The sequence below is a fragment of the Peromyscus leucopus genome, chromosome 10 (assembly GCF_004664715.2).
Source record: "Peromyscus leucopus breed LL Stock chromosome 10, UCI_PerLeu_2.1, whole genome shotgun sequence".
NCBI lineage: Eukaryota > Metazoa > Chordata > Mammalia > Rodentia > Cricetidae > Peromyscus > Peromyscus leucopus.
Genome location: NC_051071.1, coordinates 60096538 through 60116835, shown reverse-complemented (window position 1 = coordinate 60116835; position 20298 = coordinate 60096538). Strand labels below are relative to the sequence as shown.

The following is a 20298-nucleotide window of genomic DNA, read 5'->3' as shown; positions in this document are numbered from 1 at the left end:
CATTCTTCCCGTCTCCCTTTCCCGCTTCCCGCCGCATATGCTGTTTGTGCTCGACCCCTACCAACATTTAAAAGGGAAAGGTGCTTAGAGGAAGCCAAAGTAGGGGAAGACTTTACGGCTGTCTTTCTCTCCGCCGTCCAGGGAGAGCGATAATAGGTAAGGGGCGTGCAGACTCGCCCTGCCTCGCCCAATCAGGTACACAGGAAGATGTCTTTCTACCAATAAAAATAAAGTTCGCTTTCCGGAGGCGGGAGGGTGAGCCTTGACTGCCAGTTCTCCAAAGCAACGTTGGAGGCGAGGACAGAGAGTGATTAGAGGCAGGTCCAACCCGGGGAAGGGGGCGGGGCGAAGGTGGGGCAACTCTGAGCGGCGGGGGGGCCGGCCAGTGGAGGGCGAGGACCACTGTTCCTGGTGTAGTGTCCCTCGCCAATCAGGAAGGCGAGGGGGTGGGCGGGGCAGGGAAGGGGTGGGCAGAGCTCGCAGCACCGCCGGGCGCCCGTCGGGCTCTGGGAGAGACAGAAATCCGGTTAAAATCAGAGTCGGAGGGAGGTTTAACCACGGATCGGTCCCGATCGGATTATTCCTTAAAGGGGACGCGCCATTGTCAAAGAGAACGAAGCCTGGGGCCCGAGGGCGGGGACCGGCGACGCTGGAGGAGCGAGGCAGCTGCACGGGACTGGGGACCTGGTAGGTGCTGCCTGGGGAAAGGCGCTTCATTTCACTTTCTCTTCCAGCGCCGGGGCAGGCGCCGGGATGCCGGCCGACCGTCGGCCGTGGGATCCGGGATCCCCGGCCCTGGCCCGGCTGCCCTTCTTGCTGCGAGCCGCAAGGGAGGCGGACTGAGGTGGGCGGCTGCGGCGCCGGCTGGGGAGGCTCCTAACGGACGCGGGCGCGGCACAGAGCCGGGGTCAACCGAAAGCCCGTCGGAGCTGCGGCGGACCCGTGGGGAGCACCGCGCGCCTCGCTCTGCTGCGCGCCTCCTTCCCGGCCCGTGCCCGGCTCGGCCCGCGCGCCCGGCCGCCCTGGGCGCGCGCCGCCGTCTCCACGCGCGCTCCTCTCTTCCCGCGCGCCCGGCTGCCCGGAGCGCGCGCCCCTGCGCTTCTCCGTGCGCCGGCTCCGTTCTCACGCCGCGGCTTCACCGAGGCCCGGGAACCCGCCGGGCGGGGAAGCGGGCGGCGGGGAGCTGGCGGCAGACGCTGCCGCAGCGTCGTGCACCCGACCCGGCTTGAGCGCGCCGGCAGGGCGGCCTCGGGAGGAAAGGCGGCGGGCCCGCGCAGCGCGCCGAGGTTGCCGGCTCGGCCGGGCATTGTCCGCGGTCCTTGGCGGCGTCTCTCCGCCCAGTGCCCGCGGTGCTGGGAGGGGTGCGGACCCGGGCACAGAGCCCGCTCCGCCCGAAGCGACGGCGCACCCCCAGACCCGCGCCTTCCGGAGCCCGGGTCGGCCCGGCGGACTGCACAGCCACCGCCCGCGGCCGGGCCTGCGCAGCCCGGGCCCCCTGTTCGCAGGCACCCGGCGAAGGCTGCTCTCGGGGCCGAGCTCTGCCGTGCAACTTTTCTTTGCCTTTTGATGGGAGTTGTTGCTTCCCGGCGGCAGGTTCTCCGGGCCCGGCTGAGCCTCGTTTTCTTGCGTCTGGAGAGGCCGATTTCTAGGACGACCTGGGGCCTGAATGCTGTCGGTCTTTCCTACCGTTCCAGCTTTGTTCCTCGCTACCTACAGTCGCTTTTCTTGTGGACTTTGGAGAATATGGGACCACTAAGTCCCAGGCTGTGGTTTTAAAAGAGGGGGCGAACTGGCTGAGGGGCAAGCGCTCTAGACAGAGCTAAATTTGCCTTAACCTTTGAACTAGGGAAAGCATTACCTAGACTTTATGCCAGAAGCTCTTTTGGGAGGGTAGAGGGAAAATTCAGCAAGACAGGTTGCCAGGATGTGTGTGTTGGAAAACATTGGAAAACAAAACAAAACAAAACAAAAAACCGAACAACTTCTGATGGAAATAAAAGTTGGCTCTATAAACTGCTGTTCTGCCTAGCAGGTGCCTTCCTTCCATAAAGTTGATCTCTCCTACTGAATGCGGGCATTGTAACGACGAGCAGGCAGGCACTCTTTCTATTGGCAAACCAAATACGAGGTCTTTGCACTGAACATTATCCTGGCGTGGAACTTGTCAATACTTGCAGCAGAAATCATAGCTAGAAACAACACATCCCTTGTTAGAGTCCTTATTTAGAAAAGAATGTTTTCATAAGCCTTCATTTTGACAGTTTCTTGAGCAATGCTTTGTCGAGTACTTGGAGGCAGCAAGTTGCAACCTTATAAAGGAAGTAGCATCCGGCGTGTTATTCTTTGGTCTTATTTTTGTTACTTATTATTAGAAGTGGCCTCCCGTCCCGGTTGCCTTAAGCTCTGTTACAGTATTTTGCAAGACACTTTGCAGGAGTGAATTTGGTGGAAACACCTGGCCTAGTTTTTTTCTCCAAGGAAATGCAGATTTTAAAATTTGTTTATCCCTAAGTTACTGTCTAATAACTATTGAATGAATTTTGAAAGTTCCCCATCTCAAGAGTAATAAAACCAGAAAATATATTGGGGAACAACTCTAACTTCAGACGTTGATACTTGAGAGTGAATGCTCCGTTACAGAGGTTAGGAAATGAAGTAAAAAAAAAATTACCTTCATTTTGATAATACCTGTCATTGTTCCACTTATTATTTTACATCGGCGCTAACACTATCAGGCAGGTACCTGGGCATAATCTTCCTTGAAGTAGGTGTTTAAAACAAATTTAAAATTTCCCATTTTTATTTATTTAGTGGCATAGTTAGACAATAGACTTTTTCTTTTTTTTTAAAGAACACAAAAAAATGTTCAGGAAGAATTATCTTTGAAAGGCCTGTGCTTTATGACCTGGACATGTGTTTTTCTGTGTTTCCTGGGTACTGCATACATATTTCTAAGATAATTTTGAGTCTTAGACTGTGCTTAGAGATTCTCGGGAGAGCTGGGATTGTCCACTAGCTGCACTGTTTCTCTGCAGATCCAGTGTGTAACTGCATACCCAGTAGATGCACTGTTGCAGGTTTTTCTGACGGAAAAAGATACTGTCTTGCAAAGGCTGTTTAAGATACTTTTTCCTCCAGCTGACACTGGCAATGGAAATGTTCCTCCTACTGCTTATCTTCATACCCGATGAGCTTGGTAAGGACAGTAGCAATTCCTGCAGTAGGGAGTGAGCCCTGGGCCACTGAGCTAAAACCCCTACCTTTTTTTCCTTGTCCCCACTGGGGGAAAAATGTTTCTGAACAAGATTATACCAATGAACAAGAAGTGGTTTGTTGTCGGACAAAACTGTCTTAGACTCAATATTCTTTGTTGGTGCATACAATTGTGATTTCATTTTATAGTACCTATCTTCTTCTGATGGCATTCACTTATCACAACTCTCTGAACTAGGTAGGCTTGATCTGCCGTCAGTGTCTGCCATGTACCTACATGTTTAAGGATGGGGAAATAAAGTAGAAACAGATGACAGTCTTGCTCAGAAACTTAGTGGAGAAAGTCAAAACTGCTCTCTATGGGAGACACAGGGGTGTGTCAGAGCAGAACCATGTCCAGAGTAACAGCGACCCAGGCATCATGGGTAAAGAAGTGGAAGAAACCCAGATGCTGTGGGAAAGTTCCTGCAACTCGAGCAGGTTTCATTGTGTGCATGAAAGCATTTTACATAGAATGTTTTTGGATGTGGATTGGGTATATATGTTACTGTTTAGCTATAAATAGCTGAAGTACTTGGGGTGGGGGGTTGTCAGAGCTTGAGCTGTGAATTCAGCTGTTACCCTGCAGGGTGGCCAAGGCCCATCCACCCCCAGGCCCAGCACATCACCTTGCCTTCAAGTCTGCCCCCTGTCCCCTTGATCAGACGTGATTTCCCTTTCCTTCTGGGCCTGTCAAGTGCTCTTACAGAGCAAGCCTTGTTCTTGTCTGTTAGTTCAGTGTGGGCGTCTGTATATTTCCATCATTAGATTGTGGAGAGGTTGGTCGGCAGAAGTTGGAACTGTAACATGTTTGCAGCTGCCCAAAGTACCTGGACAGTTCGGTTAGCCCACCAATATTCTATAAATGAAGAACTATAAAGAGTACTTGCTTATACTTGGAGGAAAGTATTGATGTGAGTTTAAAGGAAATACTTTTCCTTATCACTAAAGTTCCACATGCTCATTGATAAGAAAGAAATGTCTTAAATTCTTAATATCTGGTAACACTGCTCACTTACGACACTGCAACCCCTGTTAGTTGGTTATTGTCTTTTTTTCTGACTTATTCTTTTATTACAACCTCAGGGCTTTCTTAAATGATTTCTCTTGAAAATTTTAGCAAGTTGTGATTATTGGGAATGAAGGAGAATAATAATATTTATATAATTCTTAGGAATTTTCTAGGCTCTGTAGTTCTGCTTTTTTTTTTTTTTTTTTTTTTTTTTGCATTGAATAGAAGGTTGCAATCAGTATGTCTGTGTTCAAGATGTGAACATAGAATTAAAAACAAACAAACAAGCCAGGCGGTGGTGGCCCATACCTTTAATCACAGCACTCAGGAGGCAGAACCAGGCGGATCTCTGTGAGTTTTAGAGTTCCAGGACAGGTTCCAAAGCTACACAGAAAAACTCTGTCTCAAAAAGCCAAAACAAACAAACAAACAGCAAAAGCCAACCTGACCAACTGCAGTGTGCTGGAACATTTTACCTGCCTTTACCCTGTGATTTTTTTTTTTTTAAATATAAAAGAATGTGTGTGTGTGTGTGTGTGTATGTGTGTGTGTGTGTGTGTGTGTGTGTGTGTGTGTGTGTTTATTTACTACTTTTTTGGAGTACATGATAAGCACAATTTCTTGGTATTTTTTGATTCGTGTAATCTCTAGAGAGAACTTTTAAAAATTGCTTTGTGGCTCACAATTTACTCTTGAAGTATCCTAGAGAGAAATGCAGATTTTTTCCTCATGGATCTCAGAAGGGATTTTGCTCTTAACTTCGGGCTGCTCATCACTGCCAGGGAGCCATGGTGTAGGCTGATGAAGTAGGTGAGTCTATTGTTCTAGGTGCTTCTTTAAGTGACTTCAGAGAAGTTTTCACAAAGATTCCAAAATAGAAAACCCAGCTGCCGGCTGAGAGGTAGCCTCATCACGTAAAGTCTCCATTCATGAGTAAATTTAAGGAATTATGCCTGCTGTGGAGGCCAGGGGCTGGCACTGGGGATTAGGCTAAGACTGTCAGGTCACCTATTTGGTTATGGCTCTGAATGGCCACTGTCAGGGTATCCTGGCAGCCCCATCTGGCCTTCCTGGCGGGTGGGTTCAGCTGTGTGGTGCTCCTTGAATTAAACCCGTGAGCCCTAGACTTGTTTGCTGGGGTTTCAAACAATGCTGTTTCCTGTGGGTAGGATTTTTCTGAAATTCTTCAGAACTTCAGATGTGTCTTTCCATTCGTTCAGAGAATACCATGGTGTGACCATGTCTGGGTCTACACAAGCCCTTCATATTTTGCGATGGGATAGCAACATATTTCTTTTGAAGCCGAGACACTAAACTGAATCAGCGCTTTTGTCACTGTTTGTGGACCTTTTTTTTTTTTCCTGTGAAAATAATTTCGAAAAATCACTTGCGTTAAAATTCACTGTAAAGTAGCCGGGTGGTGGTAGCACACTGCCAGCACTTGGGAGACAGAGGCAGGTGGATCTCTGTGAGTTTGTGGCCAGCCTGGTCTACAAAGGACACCCAGGACTGTTACACAGAGAAACCCTGTCTCAAAACAAACAAACAAACAAACAAAAACCAACCAAACAAAAACAACAAAAACAACAAAAACCCAACAATTATTTGTGAAATGTTTGACTTTACACAGGGTTCTTTCTTAGCTGCTCCCCTTAACCTTTGTGTTCAAAGGGAAAGAGCTGAATTATTCAGAAACAAGGGACCATGAAAGTCTGAACTCTGGGGTCAGCCAGCTTAGGGGACCGCCTGACTGAGGATGGGTCCTATAGAGCTTGACCATAAGGCAGCAATTTTGATTAGTCAAAATTTGTGAGGGTGAATGAGCCGGAGAGGTGGCTCAGTGGTTAAGAGCATTTGCTGTTCTCGCTAAGGAACCGGGTTTGGTTCCCGGCACCCTTGTGGTGGCTCACAACCATCTGTAACTCCAGTTCCAGGGGATCCGACACCCTCTTCTGGTCTCCATGGACACTACATACATGTAGTGGACTGACATTTGTGCAAGCAAAACATTTGTGCAAGCAAAACATTTGTTGTCCAAAACAGCAAATAAAACTAAACCTTAAGAACAATTTGTGTGGAGTTATACAGAATTTGTCAACATTTTCTACAGCTAGTCCTTTATTTAATGTGTGCAGATTTGGAACTCAGAGGACAGCATGTGTGTGTGGGGGTATGTTCCATTCTTCTGCCCCACCGGTTTGTGGTAGTCAGGCTTGGTCGTAAACACCTGTGCTCACTGAGCTATGTCACTGACCCAGGAATTACAAAATTTAAGTGACAGCTTTGTTGAAATTTAATTCACATGCCATATTCACCCACTTAAAATTCAGCACTTTAGTGTATCCCCCAGATTTGTACGGCATCACCGTTACCTTGACAGTTTTCTGGAGTCCCATCTTGATCCCTCCCGTCCCTCCCCCCCCCACCCCAGGCAACCCTGATCTACATTGTGTCTTTATATGTTTGGGTGGTCTGGATAGTTTGTCTCCATAAAAAAGTAACATTTAAACAACTGTGTATTCTGATCTCTTTCAGTGTGTTTGAACCCTAGGAGTAGATCAAGTGAGTGCTTTTCACGATGGGTGTGTCCCAGGTAAAGATGTGCTCTAAAACAAAACTAAATCCTTCTCTTGCTGGAGCCTAGAGAGTGATGGGGAAAGACATTTTGCTTAGTAAAATCATTGGACTCACTTTGGCAATACTTCTCTCTACCAAACAGTGTAAATCTCACATTCTCCATTGCTTACAGGGCAGTCAGTCCTTCCATGAGTTCTAATCCTGCTGCATGTGTGGCATGTGTGGGTCAAAACTCAGCTTCAAAGCTTGATCTTGATGAACTTGCCTTGCTGTTTGTGTTGGGATGATCTGGGCAGCCCGTAGTACTTTCTGGGTGACTGATCACTGTGATCTACAGATGATATATATTTTTTTTAATTGAAAATAATTTTTGTTGTTGTTTTGCTTTTCGAGACAAAGTTTCTCTGTGTAACAGCCCTGTCTGTCCTGGAACTCTCTCTATGGACCAGGCTGGCCTTGAACTCACAGAGATCCGCCTGGCTCTGCCTCCCGAGGGCTGGGATTAAGGGCGTGTGCCATCACCACCCTGCTGAAAATAGTTTTTTAAATAAATATTGGGATCCCAGTTTCCCTTCCCTTATGTCCTCCCAGATCCTTCCTATCCATCAAAGTCCACGTCTTCCTTGTCTCTTCTCTTTAGGAAACACACAGGCAACAACAACAGAGGGTGTGAGAAACACACATCCACAAATCCAGAAATCACAGAATTGGAAACCATAATGTGCAATCAAAAGACCAGGAAGGTTAAAAAAAAATGCCTAAACAGAGCAATGTGAGACAAAAAACCTTCAAAACCACCATTGGTTCCGCTTTGTGTTGGCCATCTACCACTAGGCGCGGGGCCTGCCCTTCTTTAAGTGGTTTCACAGATATTATTAGTCACCTCTTCTGGTCCTTATTTTCTGTCTTAAAGAACTCATTGGCTGTTTACCCCTTGGCATAACCACTGTTGTGTATGTACTCGCTGTGAAGGCAGAAGATGTGCAGGTTATTTGGGGGGCGTTTTCGTCTTTCCCCACTGATTGTAGTTTCATAGCTTTCTGTTCATTTTTTTGTCCAGTTCTAAGTGGTGCTGGGGATCAAACCCGGGGCTAGGCAAGCGCGCTCTCAAATGAGCTGCCTCCCTAGTCCATGGCTTTGTCTTTTTGGGAATACCTAGGATGATCCTTTTTGATGAAACCCAGCACTTCCAGGCTGTTGCCTTTCCCCATCTTTCCAGATGTAGACAGAGGGCTCTCACCAGCTGCCCCCATTTAGATGCCAGCCATTGTCAGGCACATGTCCACCCTTACTGAAGAGGTGGGAAAGTAGTGTTGGTTTGTTTGAAGGCTGTCTAAAAGTTGATTAAAAACGGATGATTCGAAGTTGATTCAAAGTTTGTTCACTTTAACACAGCCTCATATTTTACTAAGTTTTTGTTTTACACTTAGTGTGTGTGTGTGTGTGTGTGTGTTTATGTTTGCATGTTTGCTGTGTGTGTAGAGGTCAGAGGACAACCTGTGGGAGCTGGTTCTGCCCCTCCACCATGTAGGTCCTAGGGATTGAAGCCAGATTGTCAGGCCTGGTGGCCAGCAAGTGCCCTGGCCTGTGGATCCACCTTACTGTCCTCAGTGTCAGATTTTCGATGGTAAAACACGCATATGTGCTTTTTGTTGCTTAAATGGCTTTCATGGAATATGTCAACTTCTCAGAACTTGTTTGTTCTATTTTGTTCTTTTGGTATGTTATCTTATTTCTGGGTCATCTTCATGCATGCATTTAGTTCAGTATGAAAGGACGATAGGAACATAAGTCTAGTTAGTAATTTTCCATTCTGTTTTATTTTTAAGGAGATTTATGTTTATTCTGTGGGTATGGATGTTTTGCCTGCATGCATGTCTGTATATTTTGTGCCCACAGTGTCTGCTGCGGGCAAGAAGAAGAGGCCAGGCCAGCTTCTCTGGAACTGGAGTTGCAGACTGTCTGTAGCTGTTGTCTGGGTGCTGTGAACTGAATCTGGATCCTCTGTAAGAGCCTCATGTGCTCAAAGATTCCACACCACGGCTGACTTGGAATATGTAGGGGGCCGGGTGGTGGTGGCCGTGGCGGCGGCGGCGGCGGCGGCGGCGGCGGCGGCGGCGGCGGCGGCGCACGCCTTTAATCCCAGCACTGGGGGGCAGAGGCAGGCGGATCTCGAGACCTGTTACACAGAGAAACTCTCTCTTGAAAAACAACAACAACGATGACACACACACACACACACACACACACATACACACACACACACACACAAAGGGGGCTGTGAGCCAAGAAATTCCCGACACACTCTATCACTATCCAAGGCTGGAAAGTAGATTCCCCTCAGAGCTTCTAGGAACTTGTCTCTCTGGACACCCTGCGTTTAAGCCCAGTGAGATCCATTTTGGGATTCTGACCTCCAGAATAGTGAGATGTGTCTCTGTTGTTTAAAGATACTGGTTCTGTGGTGATTTCTTAGCATAGTCATTGGAAACTGATTTGACCCTGCGTTTGCTAGGGGCTCAGTCTGAATTTTATTTTCTTCCTATAACCCGCTCCAAACACAGTTAGTTTTTCCTTTCCGGGGGTCGGGGTGGGGTTGCGGGGCGGATGCCCTCTGCCTTTTGCTCACTTGAGTGCCAGCATCCCAAATGTCCTGCAGCTCTGTGCCTCCATCTCTTTCGTGCAGCGTTGGGGTACTCACAGAGCTGTCTATCTGGAGAAATCTTCGCCTGTCCTGCTTTCAGTGAGCACCCTTGCATCCCTCTGATGAAGTGGACATTGCCTCCTAACTCAAATGCTTCTGGTCCAGGTCGACTTTGTGTGGTGCTCCATGCTGGGGGGAGCATCCGTGCTTGTGACGAAGTCAGAAGAAGATGGGGAGGTTTGTTCCCTGAAGGACCCTGCGGTAAATGATTAATAAGTCATTAAGGCAGCCGAGGGTCGGAAATGCCACACGCCTGTCTGAGCTAGCTCTGGAGACAGTAGCAGGTTTCATGCAAAGGCCATTTCAGACTAGAACAGCGCCTGAATATCTCGTGAGAAGGTTGGTTGCGTGAGGAGCTGGAGAAACAGGCTTCAGTGAAATGGTACCCACTATGAGAAACACGGATGCTTGCCACTTAGGTTGCCTTATATTCTGTAAACACATGGGAGAAAGTTTTGTGAGTTGTCAAGTGTGGATGCTGAGACTCAGGCCCTTTATAAGAGAAGCCAGTGCTCTTAACCCTTGATTCATCCTCTCAAACCCATGCCGTGGTCAGTGTGTGGCGGTCAGAGGTCAATTTGTGGGAGTTGATTTTTCTCCTACCGCCTCTTGGATTATTCTGGGGTTGGACGTGAACTCAGTTCATTAGGTTTGGTGGCAAGGGCCCTTCACCCCTGAGACATCTCAGGGCTCCACCTACTGAACTTCATAAGGCTGAGGAAAGGTTTGTGAATGAAACAAAATTACAAACTGCAGTTGTAGTCAGTTAAGGACCTCAAGAGCTGATGACCTGGAGTGGGATAGAGATGTCTTGATTAGGGACTGCTTTTTAATTATTACATTTGTTACCATAAGATCTCAGTATACAATATCCGGAGTTTTTATATACAGTAAAAACTTAGTATAATCTAATCTGATTCATTAGTTGCTATCAACACTGGTGACACTGTGTGTGTGTGTGTGTGTGTGTGTGTGTGTGTGTGTGTGTGTGTGTGACCTGCTTTGGTGTGCTCCCCTGTGTGTGCAGTGTAGAGACCTGAGGTCAGTGCTGGCTGTCTTCCTCTGTTGCTCCCCCACTTAACTGTTCAGACAGGCTCTCTCACTGAACTCGGAGCTCCCCATGTCCATCTTATGGGCTGGCCATCGAGCCTCTGCAGTTACCATGTCACAGAGCCCCCCCCCCCCACCGCGAGGATTATAGACATGTGCCAGCTTTTTACAAGGGAGCTGGAAATCTGAATTCCTGACCTCATGCTCATACCACAGTCCCTTTACTCATTGACCTATTACCCCTGCTCCACGTTAAAAATATTCTTGACATGGACTCATGTAGCCCAGGCTGGTCTTGACCTCACCATGTAGTCAAGGATGAGCTCCTGTCTCCTCCTGCCTCTACCTCCCGAGTGCCGGGGTTACAGGAATTCAGCATTGTGCCTAGTTTGATAACATTAAACAAAATTATTTATTTATCCTTCACGCTTGTCTGTGTGTGTGTGCACATGCATGCCTGAGTGTGAGAGAGTGTGCGTGTGCAGACATAAGTGTGCCACAATGCGCTTGCGGAGGTCTGTTCTCCTCTTCCACCTTGTGTGATCCGGGAACAGAGCTCAGGCTGGCAGGCCTCCGCTCAAGTGCCTTTGCACACTGAGCCGTCTCACGAGCCCTTAATTATATTTTGGAATGAAAGCACTCCATGAACTGTGTAAGTCAGTTATGTCACATTAACTTGCTTCTTCTTGGAGAGAGTATTAAAGTGTAGACAGGAGAATGCAGAAGATACACTGTAACTGGACTTGAGCCAGAGACTGATTTCTCTGCCGTTGGTGCAATTATTGGCCAGGCCACTGACCTTACAATTAGGTAGAAAATGTGGTTAGTTGAGTCATACCTGTAAAAGTTCATGAGTAATAAGCCGGTGACAAGTGAATAGAAATTTCTAGTGTCATGCTGAAATAAATTATGTGTATTTTGTGTCACATACACACACACACACACACACACACACACACACACACACACACACATTCACATACTCAGATGGTTACTGTGCCAATCAAATGTTTGGGTGAAATGAGTTTTGTGGGGTTAACTTGCTGGAAATAGCAGCTGCGGCTGAAATGTCGAAGGCTGCATGCTCTTTCCATGGGACCCAGACATGGGTGCAAAGACCAGCCGCACAATCACAGGGAACGGGGAGATGTGGCCGGATACCAGCAGTGCTGGTATTTTAATTACTGTAATAAGCTCAGTGTGGACATAGAAAGCAAAGCCACTACGAGAGAATGCACAGAATGGAAATCCGGACCAAGGGGGTGGGGAGGGGCTTTTGTTACATTATCAGACCCAGTGCTGTGCATGATTGGTATACTGCACAGAGGTAACATCTCCGAATGGGCCAGAAAACAGAAGACATCGTGTGGACGAGGAGACAGAGAAGTTAAACCCTCATCAATTGTTGTGGAGATGTGGGATGGGGCAGCTAGCTGCTCTAGGGAGCCAGCTCTGGTTTTCTTCAAATGGCTCACCGTGGATGCCCCCCATTCCTAGGTATGAACTTCAAAGAAATGAAACCAGTTATTCAAACCAATACTGTGGACAGAGGGCACCAAAATATAGTTAGCCAGGCGATAACTCATTGGCATGGCTGTTAGCAAAAGACAAGATAGAGTAGTGATGGGAAAGGGGAACTCTCAGGCACTGCAGGTAGGAATGTGCTGAGCATAGCTTTCATGGAAAACATTAGGGATGGCCTCTAACAACTGGGTATATGTTGAGAAGGGAGTATGATAGCTTTTGGAAGAGGTTTGTTTGGGGATAGATTGGCTCTCCATTTAGAGATGTGGATTTTACCTCAATGTGATATAGTGTGTCACTAAATAGAGATCAGTTCAATGGTATTAACATATATGGACCATTTTTTCTTTCTTTCTTTTTTTTTAAAGTAAGGGTGCCACTTAGTGAGGGAATGTATAATAGTCTTTCCCACAAATGGTGCTAAGCCACCTGGATTTCCACATCATAAGAATGGATTTGACCCCCTGTCTCATACTATATACTAACTAAAAGTGAATTGGTGACCTCAGTGTGAATTATTGATATTCCTAGGAAGAAAACCAATCAAACCCTAAGTTGTAATGACCTTGTGCCAGGCGAAGCCATCTTGACTAAGACCCAAACCACAAGCAGCAAAATACTAAGCCGGTAAATTGGTCTCCATCAAAATGAAAGATGGCTGTGCAGCAAAGGATGCTATCCAAGGGAAAAGATGCCTCACTGCATGGGAAGCAGTGTTTGCAAGCCATCACACATCAGGGACTTGGGTCTAGAAAATAAAGGGCCAGCATGGGTTCAAGCCAGACGGGGTGCTAGTGGGGGTTCCTAGAGAGAGAAGTGGACACAGGCTTGCACTTCTAACCAAGAAGCTATACACAGTTGGTATCTGCTTGCAAAGGAAAAATTAGTCTTCGCCCAATGGAGTCTCACTGGCATATCACCAGGGAGATTACCTGGAGATGGCCAAGACAACATGAACTCAATGGTGTTTTTGTAGACTTTTTTTTTTGGTTTTTCCGAGACAGGGTTTCTCTATGTAGCTTTGCGCCTTTCCTGGAACTCACTTGGTAGCCCAGGCTGGCCTCAAACTCACAGAGATCCGCCTGCCTCTGCCTCCCGAGTGCTGGGATTAAAGGCGTGCGCCACCACCTCCCGGCCTTTTGTAGACTTTTTGTTTTGACTCATATTGCTTCGTTTGGGCATTTTTTAATTGGTCTTTTGCTTGTATATTTTGGTTTCTGATTTTGTGTCTTTTTGGTTTTGTGTGTGTGTGTGTGTTTTAATTTCTATTTGTTTTTTAAAGAGAGGGAAGGAAAGGGCGTGGAGTTAGGTGGGTAAGGAGAGGCTGGGGGAGGGAAAAAGCATGGTCAGAATATAGTGTATGAGTTTTTTGTTTTTAGTAAAGAGATAAGAAGAAAAAGAAGGGATCACTTAGGAAATGAAAGGCAAATAACCACATTTAAAATGGTTAATACATCCCACGGCAGAAGAATTCTTAGTAAAAACTGTGAAAAGATGAGTTGGTGGGATGTTAGAGATTTCTAGTCTCAATGGTGGGATTGAGAATTGAAATTCTTCTCCCTCCTTAATTTCCTTCAGCAAGGCTGCAATCATTCCTCAGTTCTGTACTTTTAATGAAGTCTTTGGGGCTTTACTTTCCTGTCAGACTTGTTTTTTTTTTTTTAAATAACTGCACAAGAACTAATTTCAGACCAGTGAGTTACAGTTACATTTCCCTCCTATTTCTTCAATGTTGGGACCCCATGCCAGTAACAACAGAAGATGTGTCTAGCCTCAGAGTCAAGTAGGCTCTCTCAGTCTCTTCCCAGTTTTCACGTGTGTGTATGGCGTGCATATGTATGTATATTCATGTTTGTGTATGTGGGCACACGTCTGTGAGTACAGATGCACATGTGTAGGAAGACCCGAGGCTGATGTAGGAAATCATCCTTGATTGTTCTTCCAACTTACTCATTGAGACAGGGTCTCTCAATCAAACCCAGAGCTTGCCGATACGGCCAAACAGCTTGCTCTGCGGATCCCTTGCCTCCTCCGTCTGAGCTGGAGTTCCTGGCAGACTGCCATCCCCACCTTCGTTTTCCTTGGTTCTGGGGATCGGAACTCCGTTCCCCACTACTGCCCATTCCCTCTGAACCGTCACCCCAGCCAATCAAAGGGACTCTCCTTTGCAGTCATCAGGAGGCTCCGAGTCCTGTCACATGGATGTTTTTTTCATACCTGCCACCATGTCCTATCTTTCCCCACCCATCGTTTTGGTTTGGGGCTGCTTTCATCAGATTGCGGGCTTGTAGATCACTTGTGATTCCCTGGTTTCTCTCTTACCGCCAGTGACTCCTGCAGCTCCAAGCATCCTTCCCTTGGTTATGTGTGGAAAGGCAGGGCACACTGTAAGACAAATTGCTAAATGGTCTTATTAATAAAAAAAAAACAAAAACAAAAAAACCCGGAGCCAGATATTGGCACAAAAACCCGAGAGATCAGAGGAATAGGAAAAGCCACAGCCAACTTCACCCTACCAGCCCTCAGTCTCCAAAGAGACCTACTTCCTGTCTACTCACGCCTATATGCCTTTCTGTTCTGCCATCTCATTTCCTCTCTCCACCCAGCTACATCACTTCCTCTTCCTGCCCAGCTTTGTCACTTCCTGTCTGTCTGTATAGACCTTCAGACCTTTATGGTTAACTCGTGTTGGAATTTAAGGCATGTGCCACCACACCTGGCTCTGTTCCCAGTGTGGCTTTGAACTCACAGAAATCTGGATGGATCTCTGCCTCCCGAATGCTAGGATTAAAGGTGTGTGCCACCATTGCCTGGCTTTTTCCTCTGATCCTCGGATAAGCTTTATTGGGGTGCACAGATAAAATATCACCACAGCACGCGGATAGGGTAGGTGATATGTTTTTGCATCTTTTCTCCCTCTTTCTTCCCCCTGTCCCACTGTCTCTGCTTACTCAGTGCTTGGCTTTTTATATGGGTGCTGGGGATCTGAATTCATGTGCTCATGCTCATACAGCAAGCCCTTTACCAACTGAGTCGTCTCCCCCGGCCCATCTTCTTCCTTTAAAACACATTTTCCCATAGATATGATAGTTTGTGTCTGTAGGTTCGGCACTACAGAGACAGGAGGATTGCTACTTATTTGAGGCCAGTCCAGGCTACATTGCCAGAGCCTGTTTCAAAAGATTTAACAGAAATTAAGAAAAACAATAACAACAAACCCCAAAACTACCCCCTACAACAACAACATCAGCATCAACAGAATCATGTTTTTGAAATAGTTTAAAATGTAAAGGTAGGTTGTGAGGTCTCGATGTGAATTGCTGCCTGGATATTCCTTACATCCATTCTGATTGTCACTTAGGTCCATTCATCTAGAGCATTTTGTCATGGGAACGTTTTGCTTTCTTTCCCTTTGAGCATCTAGACACATCTAGAGTTTTAATTTTGGTGAATCTTTCTGAGATATATTTGTTGTGTAGATTGATGGGCTTATTGTGACTTTTCATACACACACACACACACACACACACACACACACACACCTACTTTTATTCACTATGTTCCCCCTTCTCCCCTCAATCCTGGGATCACTGACACCCTTTCTCTTCCCAATGTCCCCCTTCTTTTATGTCTTCAATATCTGTTTTTAAACCTAGATTCTCCTGTGAGAGAAAACACACCACACTTCTTTCTGGGTTTGTTTTGTTTTGTTTAATATGTTAATCTCTGGCTCCATCCACTCTCCTGCAAGTGACACGATTTCATTGTTCTTTATGGCTGAAGAAAATGCAGCAAATCTTCTAGGAGAAACTTGCAGATATCATGAGTTCTCTGCTCCTAAATATTCCATCATATTATCACTCCCCTAAAAGGACCCCCTCAAGTGAGCTGAAGCAATAATTCAATCCTGGGCAGTATTGATGTCTGGGATCTTCTCTGGGCACCAGATGTCTTACACTGAACAGGATGGCCCAGGTGAGGCTGCCAGACTCCCAGACTGGGGGTCACACTCCATCCGCTGGCACCAGGGGGCAACTGGAATCAAGATGGTCCTCTGGAGAAGTGTTATGACAGGCAGGGCTTGCTTAACCCGAACCTCCTTCCTTCTGAGGCCTGAGCTGGAGCTAGCAGTCTGGAGAATAGGCTACTCTCTTCAAGACCAAGCCCAGCTTGGATCCAGTCAGTAGCGAGGCCCCCAGTTAACCTCACCACCCTCACGGAACAGTGAATATTTTTGATATGAGTGGTGCATCCATGGAGTCCATATTCAAACCCACCGATAGCCACAGAAGGCCCTTGACAACCTTCTGCCCCATCAAATCTTTACCTTCATCTTTTAGGCAGTTCTTGCAGGTGACCTCCCTGCTTGTTTTCATTGGGTTGGGGAAGCTGGGTCGCTAGGCAACCTATCAGTCCATCCCTGTTGAACGGGAGCAGGAGCACCAGCGTTACTTTAGCCCTCTAGTGCTTAACCCCGGGGGTCTGAGGATGCAGTCACACATCTATCCATTGATACCCGAATAAGAAAAATGAAAAAGTAAATGGAGTTCCTTCATAAGAGTGAGAGTGGAAAGGCTCTGGCCAGCCAGCCAGCGGCGTTCTTCTGGAGTTCTCTGTGCACATCTTTTTTATTCCTTAATTGAGAAGAGAGGCTGCATGGTGTTTTTTTTTTTTTTTTTTTGTCCTTAAGCCAGCCTCCTAATTATTCTGTCTTTTGAATCAAATCCATGCCATTCTTCTTCCGTGGAGTTCACCAAATTTCTGATTTAATAGGATGAATTGTCTCTCCGGCTTCCCAGCTGCCGTCCTGGGACTTAGTTCTCATTCTGTTCTTGGAGCATGGCCACCGTCTCTTGTGTATCTCGGATCAAGCTTCACTCGTTTGCACCCTAGTTTTGCTGAAGGACACCTTCAAGAAAAATGTATTTTTTTCTACCTTCTTTCTTGATTGATGGTTTAGATAGAAAAGTCTATGCCCAAATAATTTCATTCTGGAAGATGTTGAGACGCTGTCCCCTGCAATCATCTGATCTGAAATTAATTTTTTTTTTAAAGATTTATTTTTGTGTGTATGGGTGTTTTGCCTGCATGTGTGTCTGTGCACAATAGGTGTGCAGTGCCTGTGGAGGCCAGAAAAGGGTGTAGGATCCTCTAGGATTGCAGTTATAGACAGCTGTAAACCGCCATGTAGGTGCTGGGAAGGGGGTCCTCTGGAAGAACAAGCCAGTGGGCCGTCATTTCTGTCCTTTGAAATTACATTCCCCCCCTTTCCTCTCAGACTATTTAGGGGTGCCCTTTTCTTGGTCACTGTGGACATTTCATAGAACCTCACCTTCTTGGTCGTCAGACTCCTTTCTTATTTTGCACCTTACTCCTGTAATCTGTGATTTTTCTGGCCTGTGGTTGTTCTGTAGGACACCCTTGACGTGGCTGCATCATGAGGCCGCCTTCTTTGCTCCCGAGGGGGGAAGAGTTCAGGCATGTGTGGCTCTTGTGTTTCCCAGGTTTCTTCTCAGCCTCAACACTCAACACGTTGAGTGTTGCTGACTCGCTGCTATATTTTCTTTACCTGGCCAGTGATGGTCTCCGGGTGATGCAGACGGAAGCACGTGGTGAGCTGTGTTTTCTTGAATTCATGCACTGACTGGTCTGTGAACGTGGTCTGGTGAGCCCACAATGCTTGGAGCTGTTGTGGCTGTCTTGTGTCAGGAAGGAGAAAGTACAAATAAAGATGGGAAAAATGCTGTTCAGAACGGCGGGGCGTGTGGCATCCGACTGGCTCCGTGAATGTTCCTTTGCTGGGACTGTGCTGAAATACTGTAACTCAAGGAAGGAGGGGTTTAATTTGGTTTACCATTCCAGAAGGAGAGTCCCTACTTCCAGGGAAGGCTTGGTTGGCATGGCAACACGAAGCTGGCTGATCACATTTCATCCACACACAGGAAGAAGTCAGGACAGGAAGTGCGGCGATGCTGTAACTCCCTCAAGGCCCGCCCCCAGTGGCGCACTTCCTCCAGTAAGGCTCCACCTCCTAAAGCTTCCGTAACTTCCCCGACCAGCGCCAGCAACCGTGGGTTTAATTTAACATGACCCTATGGGGACATTTCTCACGCAGCTTCTTCTCAGCTCTTTATTTCATCCTTTTTAGTTGCTCAGGCCCAAAGTCTGAACAGTTATCTCTAACTCTGCTCTCACATTTTCCATTCTGTGCATTAGAAGGTTTTGTAGACTCATCCTTTGTTCTTTTAAATTACATGTAGTTTCTTTTCTTTTCTTTTCTTTTTTTTTTTTTTTTTTTTTCTTTTTGCCATTTCTACTGCTACCAACCTGGTGCAGGGCACATTCTCTGCCTGCCTGGGCCACTTCAATAGCACCTTGGGGGGGGGGGCACAAACACACACTCTCTCTGGCAGCTTTATTTGAGGATATTCCATTCCCAGTGTTCTCTCTCCTCATGGCGCCTTATAACAATCAGGCTGCACAGAGACACTAAATAGCACACAGAGGGCACAGCCAGGCGTGTGCTCCACTTCTCCTTCAGATGAAGCTTGAGGAGGGAGATTGAAGGTCACCCGGGTCAGTTAATCCTTAAGGCACATGGGAACTCTGTCTGTCTGTCTGTCTGTCTGTCTATCTACCTATCTATCTACCTACCTATCATCTGTCTGTCTATCAATCATTCATCTGCCTGCCTGCCTCCTGCCTGTCTGTCTGTCTAATCTATCTGAGAAAGGATCTCTCTGTGTAGTCCTGGCTGTCCTAGAACCTGCTATGGAGACCAGGCTGGCCTTGAACTCATTCCCCCCCCCCTCACAATGGTGTGTGCATCACTTGCCCAGCTGAAGTCATTGTCCTGAAGGACAGTCCATGAGCATAACCTCAGGAGTCCCACTGAAGAGCCCTGTCCACTTCACCAGTGGGTCATCTGAGCAGTGCTGCCCAGGAACAGCTGCCAGGCCTGCGTGTTTCTGGGCAGCAGCCTGCATGACCCGGGTTGACTGAATCGGAGAGCAGCGTCTCATGCTGGAAGGCAAGAGCCGTGCTAACACTTCAGTCACGAAGAACCTCCTGACTTCCGGTCTGCCTGCCCTGGAGTTCCTGTCCCTCTCCTCAGCTTGGCAACAGCAGCTGCAGTTGAGCCCTGCACATGGCCGGCGGATCGTGGCACTGGCGCATCTCGTCTGTCCATGCTAGAATCTTCTGACCATGGCCTTAAGCATCACCTACCTTGTGAGGTTGACTGCAGCTCCTGCTTGCTCTGGTTCTTTCCTGCTCGTTCTCTCTCTCTCTTTTTTTTTCCAGCTTCTTATACTCCAGCTACTTCCCTATGGTTTATCGTCTCCTGCTCTTCAAGTGTGAGCTACCGGAAGTGTAGGGTTCTCCATGGCTTGAGTCCTTGCTGCCTCTCCATTGCCCGGGCAATGCCTGACGCCTAGCCAATGTCACATATGTGTTCTGTATGTGTGTAGTTTGAATAAGACAGGCCTATGTTTTCCACATGGGCTGCGTAAGACATGCCTGGACCAAACCTGGTGGGCTGCCTCTGATGGCGTCAATGTGTGCTTTTCTTGCCTGGGAAGTTCTAGTGTTCAGTGAGGAGGAAGGAAGGAGGCCTGGGTTAGGAACACACATACGCAGTAGTCAACTTGACACAAACCTAGACATACATACCTTGGAAGAAGGAATCTTCCCTGAGGAATTGCCTGCATCAGCTTGGCCTGTGCCTCCAGTGGGCACATCTCTGGGACACTTTGTTGACTGCTGATGGGTGTGAGAGGACCCAGCCCATTGTGTGGGTGGTGTGCCGTTCCTGAACAGGTGGGCCTGGACTCCATAAGAAAGGTAAGCTGGTCTGTGGTGGTGCACCCCTTTAATACCGGCACTTGGGAGGCAGAGGCAGGTGGGTCTCTGAGTTCGAGGCCAGCCTGGTCTCCACAGCCAGTTCCAGGACATGTCGGACTACACAGAGAAACCTTGTCTCAAAAAAAAACTACAAAAAAAGAAAGGTAGACTGTGAGCCTGGGAGCAAGCGGGTGCACCGTGTCTTCTCCATGGTTTCTGCTTCAGTTCCCGCCTCCTGGTTCCTGCACCGATCTTCCTAAATGATGGACTAAAAAATGGAAGATGAAATAAACCCTTGCCTCCCTGAGTTGCTTTTGGTCAGTGTTTTGTCAAAGTA

The 20298-nt window shown here is 47.3% G+C and overlaps 1 protein-coding gene across 3 annotated transcripts in view; it reads left to right on the top strand.

The window, feature by feature from the left end:
- The first annotated feature begins 473 nt into the window (after nucleotides 1-473).
- The window catches only part of Fryl (FRY like transcription coactivator), a 242412-nt gene continuing 222587 nt past the window's right edge, over nucleotides 474-20298 (top strand). The window contains exon 1 of one of the 3 annotated variants that reach the window (XM_037209095.1): nucleotides 474-687. The gene's annotated coding sequence lies outside the window, so the exon portion shown is untranslated. The remainder of the gene's footprint in view (nucleotides 688-20298) is intronic. The other 2 variants (XM_037209091.1, XM_037209094.1) reach the window with 2 other exon arrangements.